Source organism: Acinonyx jubatus, chromosome B3 (assembly GCF_027475565.1).
Source record: "Acinonyx jubatus isolate Ajub_Pintada_27869175 chromosome B3, VMU_Ajub_asm_v1.0, whole genome shotgun sequence".
NCBI lineage: Eukaryota > Metazoa > Chordata > Mammalia > Carnivora > Felidae > Acinonyx > Acinonyx jubatus.
Genome location: NC_069386.1, coordinates 13,804,735 through 13,821,292, shown reverse-complemented (window position 1 = coordinate 13,821,292; position 16,558 = coordinate 13,804,735). Strand labels below are relative to the sequence as shown.

Here is a 16,558-nt window from a genome sequence, read left to right as displayed (position 1 = left end):
AAAGTTCCGTAGATCTCATGCAATCAAATATCTATATCCATCCAGTCAACTCTAATCAGGATGGAATCATGCTATTAAGATGTGGTTGCCAGAGACCCATCTTTGTAACAAAGGAACAGACAGAAGGAGTGTGGGAAATATACAACTAGAAAGTCATCAAAGTCCTTTCCCAGTGTGGAAGGTGAGCGAATCTTCCATTTTTCCCAGGAGATTCCAGTCTTAAGCAAATTTTTTCTCATGCAATTAATCAGCAGTGTCCTCTTTTACTCTTAAAGACAACGTGTTGGCTTGCACAAAGAATTATTTGATATGCTTAGACTTTACTTTTTAAACTCACACATCATTTTGGCTATGATTATGGTGTCTGGCCATAAACTGAGATTGCTTCTAAGATTTAGTTTATCAAGTGCATAAGGAATGCTTATAAATGTGGACAAGCAGGTTAAACTTTAGATGATTGGCAAAAGCAGGAACGCACGTCATCCCAAAATATCTACATGTGAGTTGAAATATATGATTTATCCAGTTCTTTACAACATTTAGAACTTATGGTCAGCTAGATAAAGCACTGTAATCTAACACAGTCCTTGTCACAGATTTTTTTGGTTTTTGTGTGTGTGTTTTGTTTTTTTTTTTTTTTTTTTTTTTTTTTTTTAGATCTCAGGGGGGCCCCTGGGTGGCTTAGTCAGTTAAGCGATCGACTTCAGCTCAGGTCACGATCTCACAGTTCGTGAGTTCGAGCCCCACATCGGGCTCTGTGCTGACAGCTTAGAGCCTGGAGCCTGCTTTGAATTCTGTGGCTCCCTCTCTCTCTCTCTGTTCCTCCCCCCGCTCATACTCTCTCTCTCTCCTTCAAAAATAAAGAAAATAAAAATAAAAACATTAGATTTCAGGGGGCTATGTTGACTTCCTAAGATATATTTTCAAGACTTTTTCTTTTTTTTCTTTTTTTTTCTTTCTTTTTTTTTTTTTTATCACGGCTGTGGCTAATTTTAAAACAGCTTTCCTCTGAATGCAGAGACTGACCATGATATTCAGAGAAATGGAGACTGGAGGTGAAGCTTTCCAGGGAAGGATCAGTCAGTTTTAGGAATAAATAGAATTTTATCCTGTTCGTTACTGTTGTTTAAGTCTAGCACACCCTGATAAAACAGTGGATAAAACAACGGAAGTATTAGTTATGCATATGAAATAATCAGTTTGGGTATTCACATGTTAGGCACAAGGAAAAGGAGGAAAGAATCTGGACCTGATGTCTTCTAAGCAGGTACTTGCTAGGAAATTGTTTTGCCAACTTTGAAAGAGGTGTTGGCAGCTTTTTAATGGGTGCTAAGTATAGAAGTCTGAGTTCTGAATGTTATTATTGGTAAAGACTTGGACCACGAAGATTATGAAACTCACAGACAAAAATGTGTCTCCCTGACCACAGAAGTGTATACATTCCACTGTGGTTTCCTTTCCCTCCCACCCTCTATCTCCAGAGAGAACCAGATATGCAAATCGGAACCAAAATATAAACAAAGATAATGAAGATGCTCAGAAGAAAAGAAGTTTATGAACTCCATACTCAGTGGCAGCAGGCTACAAAAGAGTGTAGCTGTCCTTCTAGAAAACAAAAATTAATTTGCTTTGGCCAAATTAAAATTAATTAAAATTATGCAATGTTGCCCTTGTGTTAATTTTAACAGTGAGGTTGTTGTGATTTAAGGCTACAATTAGTTCTAGTGTTTGAAAGAGAAGCTCTGTAATCGAGACAGGACATTTTAATAATCCCGGTTATAAACATTTAATACATCATCTTTAGGGACTCACAAACACATTGTAATTAACTTTTACAACTGAAATAAATCAGATTGCATTAGCATATTGCAAAGGAAAAAATCATTTGCATGATTGAAAACAGCTTCAGAAAATTATGTATAACAGGCTTCATGCAAACACCAGCACAACTTTTACCAGGTTTCTTGAATGGGGATTATTTTTAACAAGTACAGTTTAGGAGTCCTCAGCTAATTATAGCTCTTGCCATACAAGGAAATATCCAGGTTCTCAAGAAGTAGCGAAAGTCATTCTGTGGTCAGTAGGACCACGTCCAGGCTTACTGTAAACTCATTGGGCAACATTCACATGAAAACATAGTGTGTAGTTCCTCTGTGGCTACTTCTACGCTCTGGGCATGTATTTTGGTCAGGAGAAAATGATTTCTATTTATGTGTTATCCACGTTTCTAGTGCTAAAACCATTAGTGGGAAGTGTTCCTCTGTTCAGCACCTGGCCGGCATCATACAATGTCAACCCCTTCTTAATGGAGATTTCATTGAGAATATGGCGGTCTGCATGTTCACTGCAGGATGAATAAAATGAATTAAGGTCTTACTAAATATGAGCTATCATTCTTGCCAAAAAGTTTTCAGGTCAAGTGGACCAGTTGTTTTTTTCTTTTTAATTTAAGTTTATTTATTTATTTTGAGAGAGGGAGAGAGTGTGAGAGAGGGCACGAGTAGGGTAGGGGGAGACAGAGAGGGAGAAAGAATCCCAAGCAGGCTGGATGCTGTCAGTGCAGAGCACAACGTGGGGCTCAAACTCAAGAACTGTGAGGTCATGACCGAAGCCAAGATCAAGAGTTGGCCACTTAACTGACTGAGCCACCCAGGCGCCCAAGAGGACCGGTTTGATACACTATTGATCCTTTGGTTCTGGTCACTCATTTTGCCTATGAGTGATCACTGGTAAGTTGAACGGGGTAGGTGTTAAAAGCACAGAATCTGTAGTCATATTTCCTGAGTTTAAAACCTCATTCCAACACTTACTCTGTGACATCGGGTTCTATGCCTCATGTTCTCTTTCTGTAAAATGAAGATAATAAAGTGGGTATTCAAAGTGTTCTTTGAGGATTAAATGACATAATGGATGCCATTTATCTTAGAATGATGTCTGAAACATAGTAAGCACTCAATAAATATTCATGACTATCACTGTAATTTTTAATTTTGTGGACTATCCTTAGGTCAATGCATAAAAGAAGAAAAGAATCAGTTCATTGCTGTCTGGAAGCTAGAGACTCTCCAGAACTGAATTTACCCAGGGTTTTTCACAAATACACAATGTGGCCCCCACCCTTCCATTCATTTACTGGATTAATATTGTGCCTCTACTATGTGCAAAACATTAGATTTACAAGAGACGACATGTGTGAGACTTTGGCACTGAGGTCAGGGTAGGAAAAGCAAAACCTGGAGTCAATCAAAGGGTCAGAAGCCTTATCAAGTTATGAAATCAGAGTGAGAGGGATAGCCAAGTTCAGATTCCAGGTGTGAGGCAAAGCAGCTACAGCCCCCACCTTCCACCCCTCAGCCCACCCCTCACATACCCAAAAAGAGAAGAGAAAACAGCTAGTCAACTCCCAAGTAGAACAGAAAAAACAAGTCGTTTATGGATCACTCTTTGGTCCAAAGTAAAGAATAGGACAAGGCATGTTGGTGAGGACATGAGTTGCATTTAGGCTCTGATCCCAGGACAATCCTAAAAATAGTCTTTTCTCCCGGCTAGATCATGTGAATGATCAACACTGAAATGAGGATAACATGATTTCGGAAGGAGTTGAACCTTGGGTGGAGACTGTGTAAAGGTAGGTTAGAGCTGGTCTCTGTAAAACCAAATCAGACAGAGAGAGTTTAATTTCTGTTAGGTAGAATCTAACAAAAGACAGGGTAGTGGCTTCCCTTCAAGTTCAGTATTTCTTTTCGGATTTCTATCTAATCTGGATTCTAGAAATAGACAATGAATGAACTGGAAATACAATTTACTCTTAAAAGTTCGTCCCCATATGGGTCTTTGTGTTGAAGGAAAAGGAAGGGTTCCATATTCTTCCCCACTTGGGGGGTAGTGCCTGGACTCTTCAAATGGGAAACTTCTCATTTCTCCTGAGGCTACAGTTTATTGACTTAAAAGAGCAGGAGTTTAATTAACAGAAGAAATGAAGCCTATTGCATAATTAATTAGACATTTACCTGAAATCAATAATCTAATTGCCACACCTACATAGGGGATAATTTTCATTCTATTGAAAGCGATTTATTTATATCTATGTGTTAACAAGGTGATTGGTGGTTTGTTTAAGAGACTAACCCCATCTGCAAAGTGATAATTTATTGAACAATCAATTAATCTTTTTACTATCGCAAATGTAAACAAGCAATGAAGAGCCACACCGTGTCTGCCTTTGAAAGGTCAGATTTGGGAGACTTCATCTTGCGTTCTCCCTCTCACTCACCATTAAGATATGAGCGATGAGTAAGGTTTTACTTTAACTATCCCTTTGGACTTGTTACTTTCATGGGGAGTCAATAACATGCACAACATTTGTAAATACATAAATCACCAATTTAAACCTGTATCCTGTCAGGGTGCCTGGGTGGCTCAGTCGGTTGAGTGTCCGACTTCGGCTCAGGTCATGATCTCACAGTTCGTGAGTTCAAGCCCCGCATCGGGCTCTGTGCTGATGGCTCAGAGCCTGGAGCCTGCTTCGGATTCTGTGTCCCCCCCCCCCTCTCTGCCCACCCCTGTTTGTGCTCTGTCTCTTTCTTTCAAAAATGAATAAACATAAAAAAAAATTAAACCTGTATCCTGTCTTTACAATAGGTTCCTAATCTAAATTGTGTTTCCCTTTTTAGAGATACACATCACTCTGTCCCAATATACCCAGCTCTATATATACCCTCTGGGCTTTTAATTCAACATGTGAAGAATTGTTTCATATCCAGGAGAATGAATTATAACCTTTATCTAGGAATATGGGTCCATGTCAAAAAGCTGTAAAGCTGAGGTTGAATTACTATCCTGCAGTCTACATGCTTGTCCAAAGTCTATTCTGCTCGTTTCCCTCTGCACAACTGAGTCTGAAGTTTCCCAAGTCTTCAGGCACTTCCTGTTTTATGACTGTTCTCAAAGCATTTCATTTCTTAAAATATTGTCATAGCTTAGTTTGAATTCTCTTGCATCTATCTTCAATCTTGACTTTCAGAAATCATAACATTTATACCAAGATACTCCAAGTCACTAGAAACAGAACCATAATAATTATGGTATCAGCCTGTGTAGGTGGGAGGAACAATTCAACCTGTCCACAAAAATTTCTAAGACTTGATCTCTGAAGGCCCTTACAAACGTCATTTGACGGAAGAGCATGTGCTGGGGGGCGACCAGGGAGGTGGTCTTGGAGAAACACGGTATATACCAAGCTGATTACGTGAAAAGAAGTTTCTAGGTCTCAGGCCAGGGTTTTAAGTTGGGATTCTAGCACAGTGATTCATCGTCTAGGGCTCCAGGGCAAGGGGTCCATGAAAATGGATGGACAAAATTGGATGGATGCATCTTTATTTTCACCAATTTCTAACTGAAATGCAGCATTCCCTTTCATTATGAATGTGGATAAAACATGGTAACAGTATTAAGAATACGTATGATTTTGCACCAAGGGATGGATACAATTCTATTACATTAAATATGCCACAGATCCATCACAGTGTCATGTTTGTTCAATACATCTTTAACAGGATGATAGGTATGAGACCTGTCGCTGGATCTTGTTATTTACTATGTTAATAAAGAAGCACATATGATATTATGATACTATGAGTTGGTCTTATCAGCATTTTAATGATTGTATTTTATTTTTTTTAATTTTTTATTATGTTTTATTTCTTTTTGAGAGAGAGAGAGAGAGAGAGAGAGCGGGGAAGGGGCAGAGAGAGAGACACACACACAGAATCCGAAGCAGGCGCCAGGCTCTGAGCTGTCAGCACAGAGCCCGATGTGGGGCTCAAACTCACGAACTGTGAGATCGTGACCCGAGCCGAAGTCAGATGCTTCACCAACTGAGCCACCCAGGCACCCCTTTAATGGCTGCCTTTTAAAGTGCATTTTACATTATTGACTTAAAATCATTTCTTCTAAGACAGGTTCAGAGGCTTCATCAGATCTCCGAGAGAATCCAGGGGGCTTGGAATCTTTGGAAAGATCCTTGCCGTCTATGTGGATAAAGCATAGGACAGTGCTGACCCTTCCTGGACAGGGCACGAGGCACACTTGCTTCCAGATGACAGACCCATTCCCCCGAGTGTGGGCTCCGACTCAGAACCCTTCCAATCAAAGCACTATTACCAACGACGAGTGCAACTATTACCAAATGATGTTTGCTTGAAGTCTTTTATGCCTATGGGAACCCTCTGAGGTGAATTTTTCTGCAAACGAGGATTGTAACAATAGTTATAATTTACGGAGTACTGGGTATTTTACATATTTTATCTCACCAAAACGTGTCCCAATCCCATGAGTTGGGTGTTACTTGATATGAAGAGTAGTTTAGAAGGTGACAGAGACAATTTTCCCAAATCTTGGCTCCTTCCAGGATTCGCACACCAACAACGGCATCTTTTTCTTGAGAAAGAGAGAGAGAGAGAGAGTAAGGGTACCAACGTTCATGGAACCTGTTGTAGCCCACAGATACTAACGTAAAGTCAACATTTTATCAGTATTGTAATACATGGCACTTAACACTCAAGCTTCCAAGTGGTCTTGTCTGGTAGTTATTGGCTGCTCTGTTGCGGCTGTTGAAAACAGAAGATTAAGAGGGAAAACCCAAGAACTAAGTGGAGAGGGAAAGACGGGTTCTAAGCAGGATCGTTTCAATGACTGTTACCCCCATGCAGTGTAGAAAATGTCAGCATGTCTCGAGTCCCTCTTTTGAGGTAGGGCTTTTGTGCTAGGCACAGAGGTACCAGGGAGCTGAAGAAGCCAGCCCCTGTCTCCAACGGGCTTCACAAGTTGGGGAGAGACTGCTATAAAAGCTGTACCCAAAATAAAAGGTAAAATGGTAACTCTAGCTGATGTTTATCAAGGACTGCCATATGTCAAATACTTTTCGAAGTGATTTACAGGCACTAAGTCATTTAATCCTCGAAGTAACTCCAAGAGCTGAGGGCTACCATTATTTCCTTCATCGTACAAACGAGGAGACGAAGCCAAAGAGAGATTAAGCCAGTTGCCCAAAGACACACAGCATGTAGTGAGAGAACTGGGATTTTGACCAGAGGACCTGCGCTAAACCCCTGTTGCTCAGAATAAACCAAACGTTGCGAGTGCAGCGGCATCAGTGATGAAAGAAAGATGGATTCTGATTGAAAACCACAGGTCACCTTACCAAGCTGTGTGTGATATGCATTTGAACACTTATTTGACTTATTTGACTCAATAGATATTCCCTGAGTCCCTACTATGATAGTATTAGCTTCTTCTAAGCGATGCATCAGCTCTGCTGTTCCGGAGATGTTTATAACCATTTCTCACCTGAGCAGTGGAAGCAAAGTGATGATGGGGAGAACCAGGGGGGCATTGAAATGTTATGTAAATAGTAACAATTTCGCGTACACTTTCTATCAAAAAAGTGGCTTTACAGGCCAAAGCAATTTTTTTTCAGGCCAAAGCCATTTTAAAAAAGGAGAGTATCGCCCAGGAGGAAAAATCCCAAAGAGTTTGGAAGGTATTTAAATGTGTTCACTGTGGGATTTGTTCCCACATTCGTATACATGAACCGTTATACGTATTTTTAAAACTTTAGAGATGCATTTTGCATGAAGAGAGATCACTGCACGATTTTTTTTTTTCACATTTTCAGGACTCCTACTTTATGTTGTACTTGGAGGTGAGAGAACGCTTGTGTCCAATATAATGCTCTGTCTTTTCATTTATTTCCAATAAAAGATTTATTTTCTTGAGAAGTCGTTTCTCTCCTCAACCAGGGAGGGTTTCCTTCTTATTATTTAATTTTTTTCACTTACTTTATATTTGTTTTGAACATAGTGTAAAGCATTCAAATAATTTCGGCCATGGAAATGCCTGTTCAAGATGAATGTCCTTCGTTTCTCCGTTGGGTTTCTGAAATGATCTATTTGGACTCTGTTGTTGTTATTATCCAACTTACGATTTTTTCTTCTCCTAAGAGTACACTCGATAGGATGCCGTACTACTGGGAAAAGGCTACTTTTCTCTTTTGAAGTTTTTATCTTGATTCAAATTAGTTAACATACAGTGTTATGTTCGTTTCAGCTGTATAACAGAGTGATTCAATAATTGCAGGCATCGCCCAGCGCTCATCGTGACTAGTGTCCTCCTGAACCCAAACCCGTTTCACCCATCTCCCTACCACCTCCCCTTGGGTAACCATCAGTTTGTTCTCCATTATTAGGAGTCTGATTCTTGATTTGTCTCTCTCTCATTTTTTTCCCTTTGCTTGCTTGTTTTGTTTCTTATAAAAGGCAATTTTTTCTCTTTTTTTGGTGAAAGATTGTACTTTGAAAAAAATCATGAAAAGATCTCGATTTAAATAGGGAACATATTCATGTTCACAATTTAGGAGGTACGAAATGACGAACAAATTCTCTTAACCCACCTTGTCCGCTATGCACCTAGTTACCTTCTCAGAGGCAAACATGTAACTAGCTTAGATAGTATTCCAGAGATATTCCAGTAAAGTAAAACTATATACATGTAAAAGGTGAATTTTCTGACTCAGAGTTGGTTAAGAGCTCAGATGAGCCCTTTAGGAGTCTATGTCTAGGGTATGCATCAGACTAAGAACTATCACAATCAATTTTAATTTTCAGGATATAACAGAGTTTACCCCTAACTGAATCAAAACCTTTTTCTGGACTGTGGTGGAAGGGAACACTCCAAGTTCTCAGGGTTGAGGTCGTAACAGCGAGTCAGGCATAGGCCAGGTAAGGGTTGGAGCCATCACCGGGAGATGCCAAGTCAGGCCAGAACAAATACCAGATTGGCAGTGACTCTGAAATTCGAGTTCAGAAAAACTGATGAGATAAAAGCAAGATGAGGGCAACTGTAATTCATACATCAGAGGCCCAAACAAACCAGGATTTTGGAAGAATGAAGCCTCTTTTCAAAAGCCACAGACCAGCCCAAGAATGTCTCTCTGGAAGGATACCGAGATCTTTGTATTAAAGACTCCCACCATGCCTACTTACTTTTACAATCAAACCTTGGTTTAAGAGTGTAATTCTTTCCAGAAACATGCTTGCAATCCAAAGCACTTGTATATCAAAGCGAATTTCAAGAACTGTTGGTTCAGTTGTGATCATGTGATGTTTGGTGTCAGGTACCCCGCTGCCATCGCAAGCCAACGCTCGTTTATCAAGTTAAAATTTATCACAAATGTCTGATCCTCTTGTGGAACCCTCGCAGAACAAGTTACTCGCAATCCAAGGTCTTACTCTCCTTTGAACATTCCATAACCGATCAGGGCTTGCCACATCCTTCCAAGAAATAAACCCTGCAGTTTTCTTTGACTCCACGAAAGTGGACAAAAGCTGGGCTCCTGATGTCAGAGGGGCTGGGGTGGGAAGGTTCAAGGCGAGGGGGAGCCCACGGCGGGTGGACCTTACTGCGTTTTATTATTAGAAAGAGACCGGTTCCGTGGTTGTTTCTCTTAAAACAGAATTTTCTCTTCACCCCGCAAACTGCCCCTGATAGTTGTTTCTAATAGTTTGCCCATGATCAATTCTATCTGCCCCCCCCCCCCCCCCCCGCCCCGGTTGTCTTCAGGTCTTTAACCCTTTGCTGGTTTTGCTTCCTTTTCTCTGTGCTTTCCTTTTATTTCATTGGACTTTAACCAGCCATACACAAACATCCCAGCTAATCTTTCCAAATTAGCACAGCACCAGCTCTGGAGGTTCTCATTAGATGTGCAGCTGAGATGTATCAGATCTCATTTGCCTAATATGGAGCCTAACTTTGGGCACCTGGCCCTTGCAGTAGGGGGTAAGGAAAAATAGGAACGGGTCCTTTGTCACTGCTATGCAGACTCACTAATTTGCTCCGCCTAATAAAATTACAAATGAATACAGCTTTATTCACATTGCCTTTATAGGTTATAATAACCTTGGTACCCCATAACCTCCTGCTAGCTGAATTAATCAGATCATATTAATATTTCTTCTTACTTTCTTTTAACTGGTTCTTCTCTTAATTAAAGGGGCCAAAGACGTAAACAGGGTAGGTGACTAGAAACATGGCGTCAGGTTATAAACAAGGCTCATTAAAAAGATGGATGTGCAGGCCGACTGCAAAAATTGCTTACTTTGCAAGTGTACATTTTGTAATTTCCTGACGACTAAAAGAACTAATGCCAGATCCCACCCCCCTCCCTTTCGCACATGTATAAAAGATGATAATTTTTGAATACCGGGGTGGGAATGGCAAAACCGAGGAACCTATTCATCAACCAGAATAAGGTCTTTCACATTATAAGACTCTGAGCTCCTTCCCCACAAGCCTACAAATGTGAAATATATTCAGAAGTGGAGAAGGAAAAGGAAAAAAAAAAACAACACAGGAAATGATTTAAAAAGGAAAAAAGAAAGATGAGGAACTTTTAAGAGAGAACGTTACACGTATTACACCGCAGTTAAATTTGAAAGAGAAAACGAGGGTCTTCTTAAAAGAGGAGTAAATCTTTTGAACTTGCCCCTGTTCAAGAAGGTGGGGGCGACTCACACACGTGTTTGCCTGCACACGCAGGGCAACAGAGAGCTTCATCTTTATGCATGAGAGCAAGAATCATTAAAGCGGACAGTCTACACTAGCAAGCTCACGGAAGTTGTAACTACAAAACAGAGCTGGAAATGGGAAATTTAATTCGGGCGTGTTTTCCATTGTTGTAAATGCTTTGCGTCCACTCCTACGTTGACACGATGGTGTGCCTACGCCACGATGATGAATAGGTTTAGAGGCGTGGAATCGCTAGGCGTCTTACAGGTGGATTCTAGAAGCCACGTGTTCACATTTGATGCATTCGTAATAGCTACATATTTATGTTTATAATTCGTGCTTTTATTTGTACGCTCCCACACATACAGATGCTCCTCCGGTCCCAGTTCTGGTGTTTTGAAACTTTTGCCCCCATTCGCATCCCCAGGCAAGAAGACGCCTGCATTTTTATCCTGGCGGCAATTACTAGCAAAACCCAAGCTCTGATTTCCTGTCCTTCCATCTCCCTTCTCAACGAGAGAGAAAGTCGTTCTGACAGGATGATGCACAGCGAGCCCAGGCAAGACCTCACTTCTTCATGAATAAATTAGAGATGAAAGTTTAACTGATCCCCTTGCATTTTTATGGAAGGACCTCATCCTAATTTACCTAAATGCTTTGAGTAAAAGGAAAGAAAACGCAAGAGGCCAAGGTGGAAAGGTTAAAATCTGCGTTTAAAGGGAGGGTTTTTTTTTTTCAACACACCACAACACACGGATGCCGGATGCCAGCAACTGTTCTAATGATTCCTTACTCAAACATGTAAGGGAAAAACCAAAGAAAGGAAGAATTTTCTTCCTCTGCCAGTATTGCTTCTTAGAATGAAATGCTGCAGGTGTGACCAATGATTCTTGGTTCAAGGAATTCCTCACAGATAGATTTTCTATACATATACACGTGTGTGTGTGTGTGTGTGTGTGTGTGTGTGGATTATATATATAGCAAACACAGGAGTGGAGACTGAACAATCTGTATTTAAGGTATTATTTTCCTCAATGGAGCTCAAACTCTGTGGAAATGGCATTTGTTTTTCATAAAACACTTCTAGGACATGCTTCAGCGAGTGACCTATTTCAGCATTTTCTCCACTGATGCATTTTTAGTACTAGGCAGGCAGGCCAGGAGATGGGGTGCGGGGCCCAAGTATCGGGTTTTCCCATACAGGATCAGCCCAGTTGGGCTAATGGTTTTGGAATCCCGCCTCTGGCATTGGCCATTACCTGATGCTTCAGAAGCCAGGAATGAATTTGCATGACCCCAGCCCTTGAGATGTCCCCTGTGGAAAAATAGGAAATTGGCGAGTAGGATCATTTCACGGATGTGCTGAAGTTGTCATTCTTAGAAATCTGTGGCTTTAGCTCTGTGCCTGGGAAGTTCACCTGCAAATGCATTTTGAGCGGTTCCCATCTGCACATTGCTGGTTTTATAGGGAGAGGAGGAAGCCTGAGAGTCCATTCTTAGTCTCCCTTGCCTTTGGCTATTGAAAAGGTTGCTAAATACCATGTCCCGATAATATTGGGGTTGGATGTGCAAACTCATCAGGCATGACTGAAACAGCGAGAAATAATACGGTTTCGAAAGGGTCCGAGAAGAAAATTAAATCATTCCGATCCACTGGTTTTTGTTTTGTTTTGTTTTGTTTTAATGGCAGTTTAGCATGCAGTTATTAAATGGTAGAGAATAAAGAACAAGAAAAGAGAAAATGGAAGCAAATCTATCCATGTCACGATTCCACTATGCCCTTAAAACTTTAAGGATGCTTGAGGTTGCATATGTGTGCTTTAGGTTTTAAATTACGTCTCCCTGGCACACAATCATTGTGACGTCTCATCGCGCTTCGTCCTAATAAGGTAGACTTTCAAATCTTGTCCGTGGCCCGTCACAGACACATTTTGAATGGAGCCTTTTTAATTGTAAGTTTTTCGTAACTGTTACATGCGTTTCAAAAATAAATAAACCTCAGGGATAAGACAGACTGCTTTCATCCCCGTTCCACAGGGTCCCATATTTTAATAAGCATTCTAAGCTAGTAATAACCAAAAGCTGTGTGACTGAAGATCCTTATTTTATATCCTGGTGGGGTTGTTTTCTTTTTTTTTTTTTTTGTTTTTTGTGGGTTTTTTTTTTTTTTTTTGCTAAAATGACTAAATCTTCTGCAATATTCACCGTGATCGCCATTAAAAATGTTGACATCTTAATTAGCGTGGGGGGGGGGGGGTGTTGGAGACCATTTCTACCAAACAGAAGCACAGCCTTTTCACAGAGTCCCACAGACTGGCTATGTATATTTTTCGAACGTTAAAAGTCTTTTTTTTTTCCCTCTCCCCCCCCCCCCCCCCGCCCCGTCCTCTTTTGATTATTTTTCTGGAATGAATGTCTGTTTCCCTTTCACCATTTGCCATTACAGGAGTATAATTTCATGATCCCTTTCTTCTCCATGCAACTTCCTCTAAACAAAAGGACACAATAAATAAACACAGGAGATAAGACAGTTCCCCCCCCCACCCCCACCTCCCAACCCCCTTCCCTTGAATGTCTTGAGCAGCCGGAACCACTTTAGTCCTTCAAATATTGTCCTGAATTAGTATGCACGCTGATGCAGTGAGGCTAGAGTGTATGATAATAATGCACACCAAATGGGGTCCCAACTGTAATATGTGTATTGATATATATTTTTTCTAGTTCTTTTGGCAAACCTATCTTGCTGACTATACTGATGAAGGTTGCAAGTAATTGTGTACGCGTTTCTGTGAAAGATAAATGACCTTCCTTCCCAAGGACGCTTGGCCAGGCCTTAATCCTGAGCGTGTGTGTGCGCGCGCGCGTGTGTAACTGTTTTTTGAAGGCCTGACAAGGCATTTTGATCATTTCCTCATTTTGAGGCCTACCCACGGCCTCCTCCGTGGCCCCCCTCTCTGAAACGTTATTATTCTGTCGTGAGCCCTTCTCTGGCCAGGATGTTACTTCATTTCCACCTTTTGTCTCAGCCTGAATGTGAATGATGTTCTTTCGGCAATATACGGCCGTTTAAACTCCCCGTTGCTGCCTTACATAAATATACAACACCCGTCTCGCCCTATAACTCACTTTAGGCCTGGAAAAATAGTGACTTCCTTTATTGGTCAGATTCTCCCGCAATTCCCAACAGCTGTATGTTCTCACCTTTGAGGATCCACACCGTCCAATTTGTATTTGTCTCAGCACTACGGCTGTGGATTGCCAATAAAAACGAGTCCCATTTTTATAACCCCTGAGAACACAGGGGCCGGCTTTCCAGAGACACGGATACCCCTGCCCACCCCCTCACCCCCAAAAAATAAACAAACCAAACCTCCCCACAACTTACCAAAAAAGTGGTCTTTTTGTCTCAAGGACAGATGGCCTTCGAAGCGAGTGAGTCGGGGGTTCAGTAAGGCATGAAACGTGGTCTCTGGGGCCCATTCGTTTTCCTCAAGAAAATCCGTGTTTATTTGCTTCCTTAAGAGAACAAATGGGGTGACAGGGCATATCATCATTAAAGTGACGCATGCTCCTCGGTATATGCGATATCCATATATGCAAGAGACTGTCTAAAAGGAATACCAAAATTCACATTCCATCAGTTCCTCCACCTCTGCTAAGAAATTCAGTTACATCCCTGTGCCTTTGAATTGAGAAGAATTTTTAAATGGGTGGATTATATCGGATTTATGTATTTAGTTATTTGTTTGTTTTTAAAGCTTATTTATTTTAATTAGAGTTTTTCTCTTTCTTCTTTCTTTCTTTCTTTCTTTCTTTCTTTCTTTCTTTCATGAGAGAGAGAGAAAGAGAGAGAGAGAATACAAGCAGGGGAGGGGCACAGAGAGGGAGGGAGACACAGAATCTGAAGCAGGGTAGGTTCGGAGCTCCAAAGTGGAGCTTGAACTCACAAACCATGAGATCATGACCTGAGCTGAAGTCCAACTCTTAACTGACTGAGCCACCCGGGTGTCCTTTGAATTTATTTATTAAAGGAGATGATGTAGGAAAAAAAGTTGCTTTCAGAATGGAAATCGCTCCACAGTCAAAAGGTGGTAGTGTAATGGCTAAAAGCACTTTATTTAGTTATGGATCCTCATGGGTTGTGGAATTGAGCTCCGTTTCTGCTTAAGAACTGGAGAATTTGGAACACCTTCCTACATATATCTGAGCCTCAGTTGCTACATCTGTCAAATGGGGGCTCACTACCTCTCTGTCCTGTTTTGTGCATTTAAAAAAAAAAACTGCATTAGTGAGTAAAGTCCAAAGTGCTCTACAAATGGAAGATCACATTTTTTTTTTTTTGTCCTCTGTAATAAAGTTGTGGCTAATATATACAAATTTTATTTTGTTAATTAATTCATTCATTTATTTACTTTTGAGAGAGAGACAGACAGAACACAAGCAGGGGAGGGGCAGAGAGAGAGGGAGACCCAGAATCGGAAGCAGGTTCCAGGCTCCGAGCTGTCAGCACAGAGCCCAACTCGGGGCTCGAACTGATGAACCTCGAGATCATGACCTGAACTAAGTCAGACGAGTAACTGACTGAGCCATCCGGGGGCCCCGTACTATATGCAACTTTGAAACAGCAATGTTCTGGAAAAGCAGGGGCATGAGATGGAGAAAATGAATACCTTGGGCATCCTGGATTCGTGCCACAAAACCACACACTGAAGGGAAAGGGCAAGAATATTAAATACTAACGCGTCAAAGCTGCACTTAAAAAGGACGTAAACTCGAGGAACAGGGAAATTTGCCAGATTAAAGTCAGTGACACCCCTCTATTTTATGACCTCGCAGCTCTCCACAGGAGGAAGAAGGCTGACTGCTGACATACAGCATGTGTTAGCAGAAGGGACTGCCTGCCAGCTCTTTGCCAAGTGCACACCGACAATTGTTTCTGTCGTACGCAAAACTCTGGCTTTGGGAGGTGTTTCCTTCCGTGCTCCCAGCATCACCCCCGAAGCACGGCTGATGATTTTGGAAAGGCACCTACCTGTGCTCAACACATTAAACCTGCCCCCCCAAGGCGGCTCCCAAACGGACTCACATGATCTTTTCAGTATTTACCCCGAACGCGGCCGAGGAACACTCAGTCTCTTCATGTCTACACCCTCTCCTCGGATGGGTGCGCAGAAGGAGCTTCTTGTAAATTCTCTTCTACGTTCCCACGTCGGACCCAAATCTCCAAAACTGTCCCTCGGAGGAACTGAACATTGTCTTCGGGTCAAACTGGTCCCTTGTCAGTGGGGAAATTTTTCTGCTCTAGGTGAAATGTTACCAAGTACGTTTCCCCCCACCAAGCCCTGGACTCGAGCTGTTTTATTTATCTGACCGATCCGAGGACTGTACAACGTGCTGTTGCACATTGTAACATAAGCCTTTTTTTTTTTTCCCCCTAAAGTGTGCCCTGAGTATTTGCAATTGTTATCAGGCCCAGATGTATCCGAGTGTCAGCGAGGAGCTCTGCTAGCTGGCTCAGATATACAGAATGTAATTAATTAGCTCAAAGGCCTCTGCTCCAAGTTTGTAGTAGAGGGAGCGCCTGAGAATAACCATTTGCTCCTCTCCCCTCCTCCCCTCCCTCACCCCTCCTCCCCTCCCTCACCCCTCCTCCCCTCCCTCACCCCTCCTCCCCTCCAACATGGTGGCAAAAGGTGAGAATCTATTGCCCGTGATGCCGAAGGTCTGAGAAAGAGCAGATTCATGTTTCGATGGAGATTCCCGCCCCCCCCCCCGCCCCTCCGTGGCAAAAGTTAGCTGGGGGGGAAAAGAAAGATTAATAAAAGCTGGGAGCGGAAGTGGACGGGTTGAGAGGGTCTCAAAGGGGACAAAGTGGTCCTCCCTGCATTTTAAGCCGGTGTGCTGAAAATCCCAAATCACACTATTTTTGCTTTCTTCTCCGTCCAGATTCTCCCTTCTAGACCTTCAACTTTTAGAAACGTGTCCAAGAAGGAAC

The 16,558-nt window shown here is 41.8% G+C and overlaps 1 long non-coding RNA gene across 2 annotated transcripts in view; it reads right to left on the bottom strand.

Moving 5' to 3' along the window:
- Window positions 1-16,174, bottom strand: part of LOC128315874 (uncharacterized) — a 44,514-nt gene extending 28,340 nt beyond the window's left edge. The window contains exons 1-3 of one of the 2 annotated variants that reach the window (XR_008298990.1): window positions 15,670-16,174; window positions 13,945-14,079; window positions 6,312-6,432 (exon numbers count right to left, since the gene is read on the bottom strand). This is a non-coding gene — a long non-coding RNA (uncharacterized LOC128315874). Of the gene's footprint in view, window positions 1-5,740; window positions 6,433-13,944; window positions 14,080-15,669 lie in introns of those variants that run through there. The other variant, XR_008298989.1, reaches the window with a different exon arrangement.
- Between the last annotated feature and the right edge of the window lie 384 nt (window positions 16,175-16,558).